This window comes from Melitaea cinxia, chromosome 7 (assembly GCF_905220565.1).
Source record: "Melitaea cinxia chromosome 7, ilMelCinx1.1, whole genome shotgun sequence".
Classification (NCBI taxonomy): Eukaryota; Metazoa; Arthropoda; class Insecta; order Lepidoptera; family Nymphalidae; genus Melitaea; species Melitaea cinxia.
The window spans coordinates 17,089,356-17,111,282 of NC_059400.1; positions in this window are offsets into that span (position 1 = coordinate 17,089,356).

Genomic DNA, 21,927 nt, shown 5'->3' on the forward strand with positions numbered 1-21,927 from the left:
TACAATATTAGCTTTGATTCGTGTTTACATATGTTACAAAATGTTACATAACGTTTGATTACATTGACAACAACCTAGATAGTTGGCATTTAGATTTCAAATCATTGCATTTATTAATTAATTAAAAAAAAAACTTAAAAAAATTAATTTTAATAATAATATAAAATAATTTTAAAAGTTTGGTTTAGTTTGTATTTTTTACTACTCCGAGTAATAATTACTGTGTCTTCCATGTTACGTAACATTAAAGAAGAATATAAAGGCATAATTCTTAACAAAATCTGTTATACTTTCAGACCTCAAACAACTTAATAATAAAAGTCCTAAAATAATGACTGATTATATTACATAAACGGACGAGAAAAGAAAAATTAATATTTAAACGACTTCCAAAAAAAAGGGGGAGGCTCTATTTCGTGTGTGTATTGTTTTTTATGTATTACCTCAGAACTTTTGACTGGGTGGACCGATTTTGATGATTCTTATTATAATCGAAAGGTGATGCTTATTTTGTGGTACCATTTAAATTTGATCGTAATTTGATAACTACTTTTTGAGTAAACTCTGATAATGCGCATTTACTGACTTTCTTTTCGTCTACCTACGTATGTAGTGTGTTACTTGTCAGTGTAATTAAAGTCGGTTTATTTTCGTTTGCGAGCAAACACAATATATTATAATAATAATTGTTTTGTACATTTTGCCGAAGCATAATGTTCAGTAGCCTATACTTTTCTATAATGAACAATGCTTTAAAACGAAAATTAAATTTTTAATTCACGTACAATTTTAACAACAATAAAAAAAAAACACATTTTGCCATTTATATAATATTCATAAAAATAAATTAAATCGTAACATTTCATTAAAATATGCAAAGCCAATGGCTTCCAATGCAATCATTTGAATGCTATATCAAAACACATAGGTATTATGTTTTTTAATAATTTATGATATTTTATAATCAACGTAAAAAATCTAAAATTACATAATTATATTCCGACCGTAAAATTATTATTTTACATGTTCGAATAATAAAAATAAAAAAACATTTTAAATGTTAATAATATAAAAAAATGCACATTTATTGAGTGTTATTACATTTATGGCATTGTAAAAATGTAATTGCAAATAATTATAACGCCAGAGCGTGAACGGTCGAGGAATTGTATTTAATTTGCTATAACTATATTATCTAAAGGTCCTATTTAATTGTTTTCGTTTTTTTGTGTTAATTAAAATTGATTATTTTTCACAAAATGGGCACCATTTTGTGTATTTTTTGTATAGTATTAATAATCTCTTCGTCTGATGCTGACTTTAAAACTTTTTTATTTTATGATTAGAAGACAGAGTTATGAAAACCGAGAGGGCGCTGTGTGTCAGACGCTTATTCTCAGTATCAACAGATAGTGCTTTGGAAGCGGAAATAAAGGTCTAAAAGTAAATTGACAATAGATAGACAAAGATAATACATGATAAGAGGGAAGAGGCTTTTTTAAATTAAATAAGAAGAAAAAAGAAAAGTTCTTTAGTTCAGCGATTCCAATATATTATAACAGAAGACTAAAATGACAATTTTTATACTTTATCAAAATTTTGTACAACAAAAATTAAAACTATTAACAATGTTAATTGAGAATAGTTTTATTTCGCTGTGATCTTCTTTATAGTCGAGATACTTACCCAGTCAAGACTTGAAGCAATATAATCTGTTGTTCCCTACCTCAGTATATAATAATAAATTATACCATCGTTACTTGTACATCGTAATTTATATATTTTCAATGTTAACTATGATTGAAACCATTCTAAAACTCATATAAAAGAAATAATAGTAAAAATATAAACAAATATACAATTATTATTGAAACGCAAATAAAATTGCGTCAGACGTCTAGTTGATCACAGATATGTAATTACATAGATACAGAACATTGATTACATCGCTTGTTAAAAATTTACAACCTCAAAATACACAGTGTAATATTTTTATAGGTGATAATTATCATGAAACGTGATTAATGAACACGAATAATTGACGCTCTGTGCGTGAGTTAACGCTTACATTTATTTTGTCTGAGATGTAAGAGGTTCTCACGAGGTTTTGTCGATTACCTTTCGATGCTTATTTCAAATGCTGGGTACGGGCATCTTTCTTCATATAGGAGAGGGGTTAGTGCTTATTCTTGCATGGTTGAAATTCGGCGTTCACCTTTTTATCACCGAATCGAAACGCATCGCATGAATCTGCGTCGCTACGTGGTTTAAATTTTCTTTTTATGTCACTAGGTTGGCAAACAAGCGTACGGCTCACCTGATGGTAAGCGATTACCGTAGCTTAAAGACGCCTGCAACACCAGAAGCATCGCAAGCGCGTTGCCGACCCAATCCCCAATCCCCCCAGGAGCTCTGGTCACCTTACTCACCAACAGGAACACAATATTGCTTGAAAACAGTATTATTTTGCTGTGATCTTCTGTAAGGTCGAGGTACTATCCCAGTCGGGCTGCTCCATATTTTGAGCAGGAAATTCCTGTTGTGCCCTACCTCAGTTATAAATCCCACGATCTCGCACTAAGCGCTTTGTTCTTCGTTCCTAATACGCGCGGCAAAAATTTGGAATGCCCTTCCGGCTTCCGTTTTTCCAACTAACTATAACTTGGGTACCCTTAAATCAAGAGTGAATAGGCATCTTCTAGGCAAGCGCGCACCATCTTAGGCTGCATCTTCACTTACCATTAGGTAAGATCGCAGTCAAGCGCTAGTCTATATATTAAAAAAAGTAGTTGCCACACTGGAGAAGTTCAAACTTATAAAATATCTTTTTTCGAGTAGTGTTATTATAGCTAGAGAGCTCTAGTAGAGGAGGATCGGGAATAGGGTTGGCAACGCAGTTGTTATTTTGTAATTGCAAGCGTCCATAAGCTATTTGCTTACCATCAGGCAGAAGCGAACCGTTAGCCCTTTTGAAAGTAAAAAAAAAGTAATGTTGTAATTGCAGGCGTCCATAAGCTATTTGCTTACCACCAGGCAGATAGGAACGCTTATATGTCTCTTTGGTAGTAATTTTTTTTTTTTTTTTGTATGTGTTTATGTATTGCATCAGCCACTTACTGTGATTAATATGCTAAGGTGTTGTAGTAAAAATATTTAAATATATAAAACGTATAGTAATTACTGCTGTAAAACAAAATTTAACGTTAAAATTTAACATGGTTACATTACATTTTGTATCCTTAATCTTTGCATTTCATTTATAGTGCAGTAAAAACGATTTATTTAATCTCTATATAAATGTAGAATTACTAAAGTCATAATATATTTTTACAGTCTTGACTGAAATAAAGAGACGATCCTTATTTGTTTGTTTTTGTATAGTAAATTTCAAAATTTTTGATTGCATCAATTAAAGTATGATATTGTTAGAAAGACTATTACGTGATATGTATATATTTACCTGTGTGTAAATATGTATTTATGTATGTATGTGTTTAATTTGTAAGTATTCAGTATTTATATCTATGTGTGTATGTTGTAAGTATTTAATATTTATATAATGTTGTGTAATGTTTTATTATTAATAATCTCCTCTAATCTCCTCTCACCTGGGCTTGTCTGGAAGAGTTGCCAAGACAAAAAGCAACAAGACCGCCATTACATACTGCCAGTGTTTTTTTACTTTTGATTTAATTTTTCTGTACTACTATGTTCTTTTTTACTATACGAATGTTTTACTTTGTTCTTACAATAAATAAATAACACATTATTCTAATATTTGCCATAAAATGCCACGGTAAAATTCTAGCAAGGAACAGCAACCACAAATATCACAGATATGTTCAATTTGTAACAAGCGTTATTACGTATTTATAAATACTTTTTATTTTGTTAAAACATTAATTTTTACGTTATTATCATTCATTTTAGGCTCCCATTTCATCACTTAGCCTCGGATATAATGTCCCTGTTGTCTACAATTTTAAGCCAGCCTCACCCATCTTACATAGATCGTTCTAAAGACGGGAGGACATTCCACACTGGGTTTGCCAATATGCGGTCTCCAATCCGGTACACGTCTGATCCAGCGGCCATCAGTACTGCGATACGCGTGACCAGCCCACTGCCACTTCAACTTGCTAATTTTATACTGTATCTCAGTTACTTTCATTCTCGTACGGAATATCTCATACCTGACACCATCTTTGAGAGAGACTCCAAAGTAAAGTAAAATAAGTTTTAGTAGTCTTCCCATCGCTGACGCCTACTTCTATTAATTTTATAAAATTAAATAGAATAACAAAAAACATATCAAAAGTTCTTACAAATTTTCCCGCATTACAGTAATTAACACAAGAACGAAATATAACAATTTAATACTTCTCATAAATCCTAATTAAGCATAACAATCGTTACGACTGTTATAATAAAAGATAAATTAAAATAAGATATCATTAAGATAACAAAAATATATCTCTATAAACTTTAATTAAAATGAATCATTACATAACACGTCATTAATCAGCTGACTTAATGACGTCATAAATAACATTTGCGTCACACCCCTCATTACACAAGACAACCATCGTTTCCCTTGGAATTAATATTTATAAAATTATCTTTTTTTTTTAACACAATAAAATCGAAGTTTTAATTTTCAACTTACAGCCTTTATTCGAATTCTTTTTCTAGAATTTTCCAAATATAATCTTAGATATAATTTGTGAGGATGGATTGATTATGTTTATATGTTTGATAGGAGTAATAATAAGTGGAATTTGATATGCAAAAGTTTGTGAGGATGAATGTAATATAGCCTGGTACGTAGATAGCTAGAACAACATATAGGCCATTTTTATCCTAACATTCTCCTGGAATTGGAAAACTACGCGGGCAAAATCGCGAAGTTCAGCTAGTCAACTACGTAATTTGAAAATTCTGACAGTTATTTATGTTCCATAATAATATGTTCCATACATTAATGATACCATAACTATTCTATTCATTAATTCTGTTATAACATTACAATTTTAATTCGTCTTCCGAATTATAGAACAACAGTAATTAGCTAAGCGTCCGAGTTATGGTTATCTTTACATCTTGACAGTTGAAAAGGTTCATTATCAAATGTCAGGCGTTTTTTTAATTACATTGTGTTAGGCGAAGCTTATGATAAAATGTCGAACGTAGTCGTAGTACATAATTAAGAGAGCCTTTTGGTTCAAACATTAAATTTAATTTAAATCACACTTTATTGATTGATGATTATTTTCTATTCTGGTATCTAAAGGCTACTGATATAGTGGTGACGAAAGTTCAATTAAGGATACATCCTAGATACAGAAACCGTTTGCGCTTGGAACGGATATAATTAGGATTATAATTCCCGAAATAGAGGATTACCTCTTTGTTCAACATATTTTGTGTAATATTTAAAGCATTAAATAAATAAATATTTATTCTTTTTTGTAGATAAATTAAAAACTATTTAATTGAGGCCCCCAATCATTTCAGTTCAATTAATAGAAAGGCCCCAATGCTGTTAATGCATTATCATACGCTTAGCTTTTCCCGTTGTCTAACATTGCATGATATTACAAGGGCGGATAATAACTATTAGTGGAATTTAACACGCTTTCTGTCGTAATTACTATTTTTAAACGCATAATTATCGTATTATAGAGACGCAGTTATGAACGCCGATGAACTAGATAGATAATTTAATCTAATTAGCATTGTGGACGTGATTTTTAATTTCGCGTCTGTGTTTTTTTGATTAGCTTTTGCACGTGACTTCCTTTGCAATTAACAATTAAAATTTATTCTTATACAATTAAAAATTAAACATACATTGAGATATGAAGACGCGTTGGAAATAGAGAAAATAGAGAATATGAAATACCGTGTAATGTACTCAATCTCAATCTCTCCTATACATTTATGTATTTGTTTTATTTATCGTAACGCATTTCGTTTCATCGAGTTTAAATCACAAAGATTCTAATAAAGTTTCATTTTAAAAAGCTATATGTTAAAATATCGACTTCGAAATTCGAAAAAAAAGTTGCTCGCAAAAGAAAAAAAAACCGATTTAATTGTCGATAATAATACAAGATACGTTAAAAAAATAAATCAATTAAATACGAATTATTAAAGATAACTCAAAAAACTTGATTGCAATTAAGAAATATAACGTGAACTGTTCAAGTTGTATTAAGATGAAATCTTTACCAAATTTAATTTAAATGTCTAGGATTCTAACTGTAATAACTGCATCAGATTTCATGCAGAGTATTTGACGTGATTTTGTTCGATTTTGTTTTATTTGTTTACATGCAGAGAGACAACAAACTTTTCTAATAATAGAAGTCTTGACATAATCATCTGTTCCGTCTTGGCACTTTTGCAAGACATTATAACAAAAACAAGTATGCTTTAGACCACACGACTGAAGTAAAACTTCTTTGGCTACCGGCCTTCACAATAGGCCTGGTCTGTGTCTTGTTGATAGATGAAAAGTAACTGGTAATTAAGCTGGCGCTCACTCTTGTTCCATTACATTTTTTGTAATGTTCTCGTCACGCTTACCACCTTACTCCCCAAATCAAGGGTCCGTAAAGAAGTTTTACTTAAAAAAATGTTTTGACATTTATTTCTCCCATACGTGTTGCTTATCTTTTTTTCCAAACTATCTGTCAGACAGAGACATTCTTTACATTTTACTTTGCAATTTATTATTAGGTTTCTAATGTCCTCTAAGCCTTTAAGTTTTCCTTAATATTTCTAATTTCAAGACATTCATTACTATTTTAAACGGTTTTATTTAGCTCACCCCGTTTGTTTTATTTATTTTTTATTATTTATTCTTGGGTCAAATTTAGTAATTCAAATTTCACCCTCTTCCTGTCAACCGATTAATCTGAAATTTTGTATACACTTTGGATTTTGGTGACAATACAATTATGTTTATTCATTATCATTATAAATTCAAGATGGCCGCCGCTACAAAATGGCGGATAATTTATGTTTTATTAATCCCATCAATATGGGTATCAAATGAAAGGGCTCAACAAGCAGAATACAATGTACTATAAAAAATTGAAATCCAAGATGGCGGCCGCTACAAAATGGCGGATAACGTAGGTTTTATCAATCCCATCAATATGGGTATCAAATGAAAGGGCTCAACAAGCAGAATACAATATACTATAAAAAATTGAAATACAAGATGGCGGCCGCTACAAAATGGCGGATAACGTAGGTTTTATCGATCCCATCAATATGGGTATCAAATGAAAGTGCTCAACCAGTATAATCAATGTACTATATAAAATTAAAATCCAAGATGGCGGCCTCTACAAAATGGCAGATAACTTAGGTTTTATCAATCCCATCAACATGGGTATCAAATGAAAGGTCTCAACAAGTAGAATACAATTTACTATGCAAAATTGAAATCTAAGCTGGCCGCCGCTACCAAATGTCTGATAACAATTTTTTATCAATCCCACCAATATGGGTATCAAATAAAAGGGCTTGACAAGAAGAATACAGTGCACTATACAACCTCAATATTTAAGATGGGCCTTGCAATAATGAAGCACTAAATGAATTAAACAGAATGCGAAATAAAAACTAAAAAGTAGAAAATAAAAATAGGTAAAAAAACTTTTTAAGTTAAACGGTTTTATGTTAAACATACATTGCAATGTTTAAGATAAATGTACTAAAAACCAAAAAATAATAAAATAGATACAGTCGTGGGAATTATAAACATATGCATAGACTAGACTAAAATAAAACCGTGGGGCACGTCAATTGTCTACAAATTATCGACTTAATGTGCGATAGAAGAATCGTTTAATTCGTCGTTAAAAACAACTGCCTAATTATAGTGTAACATTACAAAACAAACATTTTAATCAACGATTGTAGACAATTGACGTGCCCCACGGTTTTATTTTAGTCTAGTCTATGCATATGTTTATAATTCCCACGACTGTATCTATTTTATTACATTTATCTTAAACATTGCAATGTATGTTTAACATAAAACCGTTTAACTTAAAAAGTTTTTTTACCTATTTTTATTACATATTGAGTCACTAATAAATTAAAGCGAAATAGCGCTTTAAGTCGCTTCACAGTGCACCTTATTAAACGTAAAGATGTACGTATATAGTAACCAATAAATTGAAGCGAAATAGCGCTTTAAATCGCGTAACAATGCAGTTATGATATCTTAATATGGCAGCCGTCATGTTTGAGTTCAACCTCAGACAGACAGACAGACCCCCGTCCGAGCGACACGTGACGACGCATAAATCAAAGCACAATGGTGAAGCAAAAAACTTGCTTAGCAAGAGTTGCTGTTAAGTTCTTAGGTTCCGTATGTTTTATTATGAGGTTTGGTTTTATTTGAGCGTATGTATGAGTCGTGGGTTGATAGTGATAGTGAGTTATTGGAAGCTAGGATGTTTTTTGAAGTTTTTTTTTCAAGACAGTATTTGATCTCAAAATTTTATCTCATCAACCACAGTACCCTAAAACTTAAAAAAAAAGATAATTGAATCATCACACCGTTGCATCCCGTTTGCTTTACTGCATATGGTGTACGGACGCAGGCGCACATTAATTTTATTGGTCTGCGGTACTGAGCTATAATGATAAAGACCCATAGACCATAAGCAGACAAAGCTTTTGAAACAATAACATACCTTTACGGTTTCACACAAAAAATTAAAAAAGAAGTCTTTAATGAAATCTAAAATATGTGTACTAAAAATTAGGTGAATGTTTAAACCATTGTTTTACGTTGCTAGTGTGTGGCTACGGCAGCAACGAATATAGCCACCCCCTCTCTTCCCGTGGGTGTCGTAAGTGGCGACCGGGATATCAAGGTTACACTACCACCTTGGAACTTAAGAAGCCGACCGATGGCGGGATAACCATGTAACCGCTGGCTTTGAAGCACACAGGCCGAATACGGGCAGCAGCGTCTTCGGTGCGACAAAGCCAGCTCTGCGGTCACCAACCCGCCTGCCCAGCGTGGTGACTATGGGCAGCATACATGGGTTCGCGCATTTTTCGCGCGAACTTGTGGAGGCCTACGTCTAGCAGTGGACAGTAATAGGCTGGAATAATAATGATGATGATGATGATGATGTTGCCAGTGAATATCCAATAGACTTTTTACATTAAGATAGTCTAAGCACAAGACAGGTGGCGCGGTTTATCGTGGACATAAAATTAAATTTTGTTCATATTGATTCCATTTCATGAAATGGTGACGTCATTCTGTTGACATCTTAAATTATTAAATGATTAATGAAGTTGATTTCCACCACATTTTTCAACGCCATTTAATATTAGACAGGCCTATTCCATGACCATGAAACATGATAGTTGTTTTTCTAAATTGAATCAGGCCATCTTGACATCATAATCAAACAACCAACAATAATAATATATATTTTCGCACCTAAAAACTATATTTTATACGCGCAGTACCCCAAAGACTTAATAAAAAAGTCCCGTTTTCTAAACTGCATTCGGACTTCGCGCTCCGACGCAGGCGCATTTAAATTTTATTACCGCTTAAAAAGAATAAAGATTCGCCGCGACTCGTAAAAATGTACGTTCTTTTTGTAAGTGTTTAGAAATGTTTTAACATTCGTTTTTCGAAAGACGTTAACGTTGCAAATTACATTTGTAATGGTAAAGAATTCCAATTCAAAATTTAAATTACTTTAATTTGTTTTTTGATACTTTTTTAATTGTTAGTTTTTTTACACAGAAAATGTAACAAAATATACATTAAATTAAAAAAAAAAAACCGTTGAGGACACATTCTTAGACTTTAACCGACGATAATAACTAACTAGTCAAAGTATTTTTGGGTTGTATTTCTCAAATAATATATTTTCTAAAATAGATAGAGAAAAAAAATATTAGCTAGAAAAATCCTACACTTGTCAAATTAATTACAATTACTATTCTGAAAATAAAATAATCAAAAAGAAGTTAAATTATAGTATTCGAAATTTAAATTATTAATAAAATACAAAAAACAAGAAAAATAAGTCTAAATTACTCTACAAACTCAATTTTAGAACACGTTCAAATCAACTCCAATACTATTCAAACAATATAAAATTAAATAATTTATTTATTTTATTCTAACTATTAAAAAAGTAGACGGTTCCAATATTCAAATCCATCGTTTCGTTTTCCCTCATTAGCGTGTCCCGTTTGACACATCAAAGCGGTCAGCTGTCATCGCGCTACGTCAGAGTGACACGTTGATAAGTTGTCTGATTACTGCGGCCGGCGCTTTTTGTTCGGACAGCGATTGTCAAACAACGTGCTCTTTGACGTGAGGGACGGGTGCTGTCGATATTTTTTATAAATATTGTCGATAAATATAATAAAAATAAATTATATTTAAACGCTGATATTGTTATGATTCTTAATTGCTAAATTTCATTGTATTAAAAAAGTGTAATTTTGCTGAAGCTGATGATTTGGCAGTTAAGGATTCTGTACACGCTTATAACAAGTATTGTGATATAATGTTGCTTATCTGGCTCCTGAAAGAAGAAAGAAAGAAAATTGTTTTTTTTTGTCCGTGTGTGTTCAAACCCTTGATTATGGATGATCTATCCTCTAAGGATTGTTAAGCGAGGTTCTTAAGAAAAAGGTAGGTAAAGAGAGCAAAACTCGAAAAGAACTCACACCTGTCACAAAATTATTTTTCATTGTCCTTATGTAATTACATTATTACTAAACAATGAACAAAATAGTACAATATATTACTTCAATATTATGTTTACATTAATTTTATCAAACATATACCTCATTAGCGCCTGGTGATATGTTACGGCGTATGGCTTTCATCTCGTCACGTCACGGAGACGCGCTGTGATAGATCGAGGGTTGATTATCCAAGCTTCTTGTGAAGATGTGAGGGATATTAAAGACATACGGTAATATTTTGTTTTGCAACATTTTGTTACAACAGTTTGTTAAGTAACACATATTGTACCTTTTCATCAAGTAGGATTATGAAAAAAAAAGTGAGTGTGTGTGCCATTTACTGTGTTAAGAAGCAGAAATGAAGCTTCTAAAAAGTAGCCTACAAGAGATTTTTTTTATCTCATTATCTCGCCGACATTCTGCCGATTACATTTTTCTTGTGACGTTCGATCCCCGCACATGATGTATTGGCATACAGGCGTTTACCATGGTCTGGGTGTTTGTGCAGTCCTTGTGGGTCTCCCCACTGTGCCTCGGATAGCACGTTAAGCCGTCGGTATCGGTTGTTATCATGTACACCTGATAGCGATCGTTACTTATAGTAGGGAATATATCCGCTAACCCGCATTGGAGCAGCGTGGTGGATTAAGCTCTGATCCTTCTCCTACATGGGGAAAGAGGCCTATGCCCAGTAGTGGAATATTACAGGCTGAAGCGAAGCGAATGTGTTTCTTTCTTTATAGATATATATATATATATATATATATATATATATATCTAAAAGTAAACTATCAACCACACCTGCTGCATACATACTCATTACCTCCTTTTAATCTTTGGAATATCGATAAGGCCCGCGCATCACTACAACTCGCACATAAATTACTTCAAAAGTGATTTACTCGCCATACAAATCGTACCCGCCTCGTCTCGTGACTGACAGGTGTGAATGATGCTCCTAGACGCACGTCGACTGACTCTTTGATGCTAATCGTCTTGTTTTTGTTGCGTTCACTGAGCATTAGGACAGGAATAGATTAAAGGTTTCACCTTTATACTGCTTACACTGACGTAATAGTTTGTAATATACCCGACAAACTTCTATTTCCTGTTGAGTTTAGAATATAAGTATACGAAATATTTCGTGACAATGCATCTTGTAAATTGTGAATGTATCTTGATCGTTTCTTATTGACCTCACTGCAAGATTAATTTTTATAGTGTAATGCAATAATACGATATTTCAGAATCGAATATTAAATCTAGAGAAATAATTATACCCTTTGCTGTAGTGACAAACTACGGATAACACATCCGGATAATGTACTTTATTACAGTTATATTATGTATTATACAATTTAGATTTCTATTTACGATTCCGACAATTTCTATCCAAATATGTATGTAATAAATGTTGTTATATAGAAAGGTAAATCAACATAACAATAAGAAAATTTAAATTGCGAAAAAATTCGTGCATCTAAATCATACAAAGCGTCCGACCACTTTCTGGCGGCGTCTTTTTAACGCTCCCGTTCTCCGTCACGTACACGCCTGCAAATAAAACACGCGCTGAGTGGCGACCACAAATCACATTTTTTAATCGAGCTCACGTCTCTCATCAACTACAAACTTCATTTACCTCAACCCATCACCTTAACTCTATATAGATAAGATTGAAATTCCTCTAACCGTATAACGGAATAATGTTGCCGCATTACGGTGTGCAGTCACGTCGTGCCGTGCGGAATGTTATCGACATCCGCCAAACTATCGACACTGGCGCAACACTAATTGCTCTTTTTGCGCGACCATTATTCACACAATGATTTACGTAACAGTTTTCAAAGCGTAATCGTATTGCTAATGATTTAAATGACTTTTACGTCCACGGTGACATTGATTGATCGTCGGAAGGGTTATAAAAATCCTTCACACGTCTCTTTATTAGATTGTTAACAATTTTTTTTATACATATATATCACATGTAGTCTGTCACAATTATTATTTTTAATTAAGTATATTTGTCTGTTTTCTATTTAACTGTAACAACGTGTTGATTTACCGCAAGTAATCATCTCTCCTTTCCCAGTTCCGCTACGCCTATGGCGTTAAATCCACCAGTTTGCTCCACTAAGTCGTGGTGAATCTAAATAATCTCATCCAATTTCTAATATAGAACCCAGGGCCGACATTACTAAGTAATACAATAAAATCGCTTTATTTTAGAGTAGTATAACTAAAATAATAAACTGTATAATGATTAATGTAAATTGAAACTGTTACTGAAATTGTTTTTTTAACTTTATGCAATTTAAACTATATGAGTTTAATTATTTATTTGTTCAGTTTTGCGTTTTTGTTGAGTTGAACAAACCTTAGTGGTTTGAATTGCTACTTGTAATTATGAATTTGAATATACTGTGTTGATAATGAAATAAATGAATTAAAACATTCATGTTTTTTTTTACAATTCTAAAATAAATATTTATAATTTCGTAAAATTTCAAATGAATTTCACAAAAAACTTGACAGCCTTTATCTTCATTTAAACTTTTATTAACTGTATTTCAACAGTAAATAATCATTGTATTAATATATGGTAAGCGTATTTTTGCAAAATAAATTGTTCTTATTACTCAAATTAAATAAGTAGATTTAAAATTAAAGTTATCTCATGAAAATTTTATCAATTATTTCATGATAATTAAAATAAAATTCTGAAATAATAATTATTATGAAACGTTTAATTAGTAAATAGATAAATGTAAAATTAAATACAGGATAATAAAATGCACATAGTATTGCTTTACTTAAAATGTATAATTATTCCGTTCTGGGTGATACGAATGACAATTTTATTGCTAACTAGATAAGATTTTCGATTTCACTCACGAACTAAATAAAAAGGACATTAATTATTATAAGTACTGTAACATTTAATATCTTTTAAATTTAAAAATAAATAAATAAAAATGTAAAAATTATTTATTTCGAATCCGTAAAGACCCATAGGCGTCAGTAAAAAGAAAGTTAAAAAAAAGAACTATTTTAGTAACAAGGATCACATTAAAAATGTTGTATATATTTCAAGCTGGATATAAATAAATAAATAAACGCCTCACACTCAACAGCCTGCAGTAGGATTTTCTCCTGTGTCGGGGGTCCGGAAACACACAACAACAAGCGCAAACGCCCAGACAGCGACAAACATCTGTATCTGGCGATGGCTAGCACAACCGCCATATGCCAGTACCATGACCGCTGTGCAAACGCGTCGCGAATGGATCCACTGCATAATAGAATGAGGCTGTTGGATCTGCCCCGGACAGCCTTCATCAGGGATGCGATACGTTTTCTATTTACAACTGTAAAATTGCACTGCAGTACAGACGCAGCCACATTAGCCTCCTGGAGGCGTTATTAGACAGGTTATGAAGGCCCATGAAAGCCGTGTTTACCGTTAGGCTACACGTGTAAACTTTATGGCAAAACGCTTTAAAAAGGTTAGCTTTTACCTCCTTACTACACATTTATTTTAGTAATTAAAGTTTTTGCACAAAAATGTAATTTTCAACTAATTAAGTCTAAAAACAACTTTTGCGCAATAACAAGCCGTATTAGGTAATATTCCGAGTTTTAACTTAAATTTACTTAAACACTTAAATATTCTTGTATATGTGCATGCTTAAGTTGTATCACATTAAATAAAATAAAAAATTAAATTAACAAAAAATACTTAGAAGGCATCTTATTGAAATAAATAACAGACAAAAAAGCAACAACGGTGTCTTTAATGAAACACCATAAATCAACTTAGACGGTAACATCGCATCATTAGCGCGGGGTTCAGGTAGCGATGTATTAATATCGATAAAACGGGTTATTTTTATCTAAATTACACGAGAAATAAGGAAAAACACGGTACATTTGTCAACTACGAGCCGAGATAAAGGCATGAAGGGATCAATTAAAAATTATTTCACGATACCACTAGCGGCTCAGTAATTAAGTTATCTCGAACGCATAGATTATAGATATTTATTTTAACCAATAGACATATCCTATTCACAAACTTCAATGAAGTTTCGAATCAATGATAAAGCAGTAAAGTCGAATTTAGAATGCTCAATTGGATGACATGTTACGAGTTGGTTCAGGATGTAACGTTACGAGTTACGACGTGTGGATATCGTGTGACGGGTTAGGAAGCGATTTTCATTTGTAATTAGCGGCTTGTCGTGATAAAAGGACGGTTTGTTTTAATGCATTCAGACTTAGTTCGCTTCTCATTCTAATATAAAGCTAAATAAATATTCGAACACAAATTAATTCTAATAATTACTTGAGATTGTTCTTTTCGATAAGATCACTGAGAATAATGATCAAAAGACACATGTACGCAGCATTGTAAATTTTAATTGTTATTATTTCTTAACAAAAAACATTATATGTAATAAAAATTTAATGAATTGTCAGTTACATATGAGATAATGCGTTGTTTTAAAGCGCTCAAGTACACATCAACTCATTTTTAAGATGCATACGAAATACTGTGGCAAGTTGACTTTATTTGTCGTTTTATGCTTAATTCGATAATCTAGACTTATATATCTTATTATAATAAGATATATACAAAAAAGGCGTAAACGCATTAATAATAATAATTAAATAGATCACAACTTTTCCTTATTAATTTAAAGAAATAATAAAACTTTGTGATTAAAAATAAAAAGTGAACAAATAAAATAGTTCTTTATTTACAAAAAAAAAAAAAATTCAAACTACATGAGTTGCTTTAATTTCCATAATAGGATTCCCCGTGTCTTGAAAATTATTTTAAAATTACTGCTTAATCACAACACATAATATCATGCTGCTATAAAAATCATGAGTTGGGAAGTACCTAATTCATACAGAAGATCCCAGCCAAATAACACTGCTCCCAAAAGTGTTGTGTTCTTGTGGAGAGTGGAGTAGACAGAGTTCCTGGGGAGAGTCGGTAATAAGGTTGGGAACGCGCGTGCAATACTCCTGATGTGGCTGGTGTCCATAAGATACGGTATCTGCTTACCATCAAGTATACGTCATCACTTCAGCCTATCGTAGTCCACTGCTTGACAGAGGCCTCCACAAGTTCATGCCATGTGTGTTGCCCATAGTCGCCACGCTAGTCATTCAGGTTGTTGACCGCAGGGCTGACTTTGTCGCACGGGAAACGCTGCTGCCCGTTTTCGGACTGTGTCTTTTAAAATTAGCTTTATAAGTTCGTAGGTGGTAGTGGAACTGTGTTATCCCTTAGTCTCCTCTTACGACACCCACGGGAAGAGAGGGGTTGACTATATTCTTAATGCCGAAACCATACAGCAAATCAAGTACACACTACATACTACATGCTTTTTTCTACCATATAAAAAATTCTTGCGATTTGTCACAAAGGTTGCATTAAAATAAAATCAAATAAATTGTGTAATAAATTGTTTTATATTATATCCGTTATTAATAATATTTTATTGGTATATGTCAACTACAGTCAACATATACAGACAAACACATTACCTACATTAGTTTATATGGATAAGAATTCCGACCACTGTTCCTTGTAAAACATTAAATATTAATAATACGTTTTAAATTGAAATAAAACACGCGAACTCGATTCTAGATTTTTTTACGACCACATTTAGTATGTATAATATAATGTTAATAAAATTATCCTATAAAAACTGGCTACCGTATGTGGCGATATGAAAATATTCTTGTTGTGTTACGTTGGTTGTATTTACGATTTTTTATTATTGATTTCAGTTACATACCGCAAGTGTAGCGATGGAATCTTTAACTAAAACTTTGTTCAATGCATCCATCCATGTCTGTATCATAGAGCTACATATATCGTTTAAGCTGCATCTATATTTTAAAAGTATATAAAATAACCCTGTCCTATACCCAAAGGTTGTCTGGACGAAATCGCTCTTTTAGCGATAAGACCTCCTTTGTACATCTTCCTCTAATTGTACTACTTTTGGTGGTATCTTTTAATGGTGTGCAATAAAGAATATTATTATTATTATTATTATTAACATTTTCAAATAAGATATGTATTATAATGGGCTCTATAACAATCAATAAAAATAAAAAAACGTTAAAATTATTTTGGTATAATCAGAAAAACATATATTTGCGAAGAATTATACTAAGACTAAAAATTAAATATATGTATATTTAAACATTAAACTGATACAGAATCCATCACTTAAAAGTTTGATACATTTTCACTGAGGAAAACTTTGGTAGTACATAAAATAAGATATTTAAACACCAGTTCGGTACAAATACATGAAAGTAAATAAAAATAAAGCTATTTTACCATATGTGATTTGGAGGGCCATAGTACAGGGAATTTCTATTTTTTTTTTACAGGAAGTGCGTTTTTTCTTTTCAATATAAAAATTCAAATTTAGACCTCAGTTTGAACAAAGTAAGAGGGCTTTGACTGCTAAATGTATCAAAATATAGCAATAAATTTGGTCCTATAATTTAACTCAGAAATGTAGGAAATAGAGAAACCTTCAAATTAAGAATATAAGTTACATTGTCAGACAGTACCGATATTATTTCGAAGCTTATATATTCTTGTTGAATTATCTAATTTGATGTCTGTCGAAGTTGTTCGACGTGTGTCGTAAGCGAATGAATGAGGACTTTACATAATAAATCACTGAGATCGGACGATAGTGTACGCGGTGGAAACGAATTGACTTTGTAAATATAAATTTAAGTAAGTTTAAGATAATATGATTTTTTTTTAATTTGTATAATATGATAAATAGTAAATAATAATATGTTACATATGTAACACAAAAAGACGTAGGACTAGGACTAGGACTCGTCCTTTTTGTTGTTCTCGTTTCAATTTTGATTACATGAATTATAATGAAACAACTTTATCGCAACTAATTAAGTTTTTTAAATGTCTGACGTTTTGGATGCTTCACAGCAATCATAGTCACAGGAGAACGGAGTCTTAGAAGAGGAAAAAGTTGTTTGTAATTCACGTAAATATTATAAAACAACTAAAAATAGTCATGTAAATACGCGTTATCAAAGATTACTCAAAAAGTTGTAATCAGATCTCGATGAAATTTAAATGTTACCACATGATAAACATCGGCTTTCGAATAAACTAAAAATCATCAAAATCGGTACACCCAGTACAAAGTTATGCGGTATAATACAACGTAGATCGATGAAACAATAGTCAAGTAAAAACGCATTATGAGATATAATTCAAAAAATAGTTGTTAGATCTCAAATAAGTAATATATATATAATACATTCTGAAGTAACACATACGAAAATTCGAAAAAAGTTAGAAGTCGGTTAAATAAACTTGATATATGATGAAAATTAAATAATAATAAAAAAATAACAAAGTAAATCGCTATCACTCGTACCGAACGCCGGAGAGGAAATGTTGTTCATGTATTTAATGACATCGATTAACGTTAAATTTGTGTTGGTAATATTTTAAAGTGACTCGGTCTCAGATAATTACTCGCTTTATGACGTTATTGACATTTCCGCCTCGGAATTATCTGATTCGAGCACCGGCAGAAATGTCTCGTCAAGGGTGACGAAATTTTTATCGGTAAATGTTATGTATATTGCTTTTTGCATATCTTAATTCGTTTAATACGTAATTTCATGATTTTTTTGCGTACTAGTAATTATATTTAGAAGCGAACAATTTAAATTTAACCATTTTTATAATTCCGCAACAAATTAAAGGCGATTTTCAGTTTTCTTTATACATAAATTGTAGGTTAGCATGGTAATTCTGTTTTAATCTATTCGTTCTTTAGTTGGTTAGTTATTTTGGATCTCATCTTTAAACTGTAAACATTTTACTTTTAATATAACATTTTTTTAATAAACTTCTTCTCGTACACAATTTATTGTTATTCGTTTTAGAAGAACCTTGCAACAGATAATCGGCTACAGTTACCAATGACTGTCTCGATTAGCCTAATGTAACTATACCACCTGCGTTCAAATCATTGAGTAAGAGGACTTTACTTCAGCTCTATTGCCTACAATTGTTAACCGACTTCCAAAAAAGGAGTAGGTTCTCAATTCGACTGAATTTATTTTTATTTTTATTTATGTTACTTCAGAACTTTTGACTGGGTGGACCGATTTCGACAATTTTTTTAATCAAAAGGCTGTGTGTGTCATTTGGTCCCATTTAAATTTATTTGAGATCTAACAATTACTTTTCGAGTTATATCTAATAATGCATTTTTACTTGACAATTTTTTCGTCGACCTACGTTGTATTATACCGCATAACTTTTTAGTGGGTCACAATGAAAGCTGATATTTATCATGTGGTCACATTTAAATTTCATCGAGATCTAATAACTACTTTTTGAGTAATCTTAGGTAACGCGTATTTACTTTTGACTATTTTTTCGTCGACCTACATTGTATTACTTGTCGATGTAATTGAAGTCGGTTTTTTTTTTCGTTTGCGAGCAAATACAATATAACTTCTCTAGTTCTGTAAGCATTTATGACACGTAGTACAATTTCACATCAGCTGAATCCTCAAAAAAACATTGTTATTCTTTTATTTAATGCTATCTTGATATGAACATTTTTCGTGTTAAGTATAGCCATATAAACTCCACACTGATCCAATAAAACATATAAAATATTACTCGTGTCCATTTACTAGCTAATAACAATCTAGATTACGATTTATGTGTGAGACGTCAAACAAAACGGTTGAATTCACAGCACGATTCCATTATATTATTATCCGTTAGCGAAGTTTGTCATTGAGAGCCATATTTCATTGTAATCTATTTAACACCGCTCAGCGATGAATCGATTAGATCTTGTAAGACAGGGCTGCGGAGCAAGTGACAGACGTTTTTTAATTTTAAATTTAATTTACTAGCAACTTTCTTTCCGTAGAAGTGAAATCTGTGTTTATATTTTTCTATTTTAATGTATATATACTGAGCGATATAGTTGATTATTTGGTAGTGATTATTGAGTGATTAATAAAGAACCTATAGAATAAAATGTAAGCCTGTGATTTGCTATAACTGCAAAATTGTTGTTTTCCGTGGAATGTACGTTGTATGTTGTAATGTATGTTGTTTTCTGTGTAGTATTTTGTAAAGTGTTAAATATAATAAATAAATAAAAATTTGGTAGCGTGTTATTTACTTAAGATATTATCTTTGAGAAGACTTATATATATAAATATACATGTACGGCTTTCAAATAAAAACCTGTAAATGTATCTTAGGTAAATTACATTAACAAAATATCTGTAGACACTTAAATTCATTTCCATAAATACCGGTATATAGCAAAAACTAAATAAAAAATTTTAAAAATATCTTCAAATGCATCGTGAAATAAATAATAATAAATAAAATCAATTAAAATTCAAAACACGATTTATATGTCGATTTTATTGAAACCTTTGTAAAACAAACACGTTCATAATGTAGCCGTATCGCCCGATCTCGTTTGAAGGTAAGTCATTACCGCGAGTGTCATTCCTGAGACAGCTCGTATCATTACAACACTATATAAGTTAATATGACGTTGTAATTATATTAAATGCCATTGTAAATTGAGATGTTTTATTACGTGTTGGCTCATTGGTCACAATAAAATGATGTTACACAAACGGTTTGTTTCACGTTTATAATAAATATGTCTACACATTCCATAGTTAGTATTTACTTACTGTCTTAAATGTAAGTTATTTATACTGGTAGCTATCTGTGCAATGGAACGGGCTATACTTGGGGTTTCTCTCAAAGATAGGATTAAAAATGAGACTATCCGCGAGAGAACGAAAGTAACCGACATAGCCCACAGAATTAGCAAGTTGAAGTGGCAGTGGGCTGGTCATCTGTGTCGCAGGACCGATGGCCGTTGGAGTAGACGGGTCCTGGAGTGGAGACCGCGTCTTGGCAAACGCAGTGGGGGACGTCCTCCAGCCCGTTGGACCGACGATGTACGTAAGATTGCCGGTGTAGGCTAGATGAGGATTGCGGAGTACCGGGATGTCTGGCGCGAACTTGGGGAGGCCTATGTCCAGCAGTAGACTGCCATAGGCTGAGGTGAGTGAGTGAGTAGCTGTCAATGACGCACAGATTATCACGCAATTTTTCTCCTCATATTTTAGCTTCTTAGAGATACTAGGTTAGGTACTAGAAATCCTTACTTATTGAATTTTAAACTGTAAAAGAATTGTGTAGTTTCCATTCTGATTTACTTGACTTTACTAGAATCAGCGATAATGAATCTTTTATTTCAGTTATTTACTTAACTTAGAAGATTTTACTTTTTTACGCTTGACTTGGGAAGTAAGCTGGTGAATGCGTAACGAAAACGTTACGAAAAGTGTGATCGGGCGAGGCGAACGGAAGTTGAGAGGGAGATATAAGTTAGTGAAGATAGAAAGAGAGAGAGTTACGTTTCGTATATTACTGTCAGGGTAACTAAAGAAGTTTTACTTCAGTCGTGTGGTCTAAAGCACAGTCGTTTTTTATTATCTCTCCATTTTCGTAGCCGAAATAGCCTTACTTGCTGACCCAATTGTTTAAAAAAAAGATATCTAGTACAGCCAGAAAATTTTCTTTCGACAGGTTTTTTTTTTAATGAAAAAGCCAAAAATTTTAAGCAATGTAATATTTTATTAATTGCTATTCATAAGTTGTTAAATTTTTTATTGAAGTCATTTATCAACTTGATCAATAAATAAAGAAGCCAAATTGCAATATTTCAGCATCACAATCGTAAAAATATCATCTAAAATCATTTCCAATACCCAAAGAACATAACATTCTTTATGAAAAAAAAAACTCTTATCATACAATCAATAAAAATATACAAACCAAAGACGTTGATTATTGGCGCAGCTTACGAATAAATAAACATGCGACAGCCTCTTATTATGTCTGCAGATTGCAAATTATACGGGTAAGGTAATGACAGGTTGGGTCATTACCTCCACTCTTTAACGTTCAGCGAAGGCTGTAAAATATATTCATTCGCTCGCAGGCTATATTTTATGTCATTTTATAATTCATACAGTATCGTTAAGTTATTGCTATCAAGATGGGAGAAATATGAGCGTAAT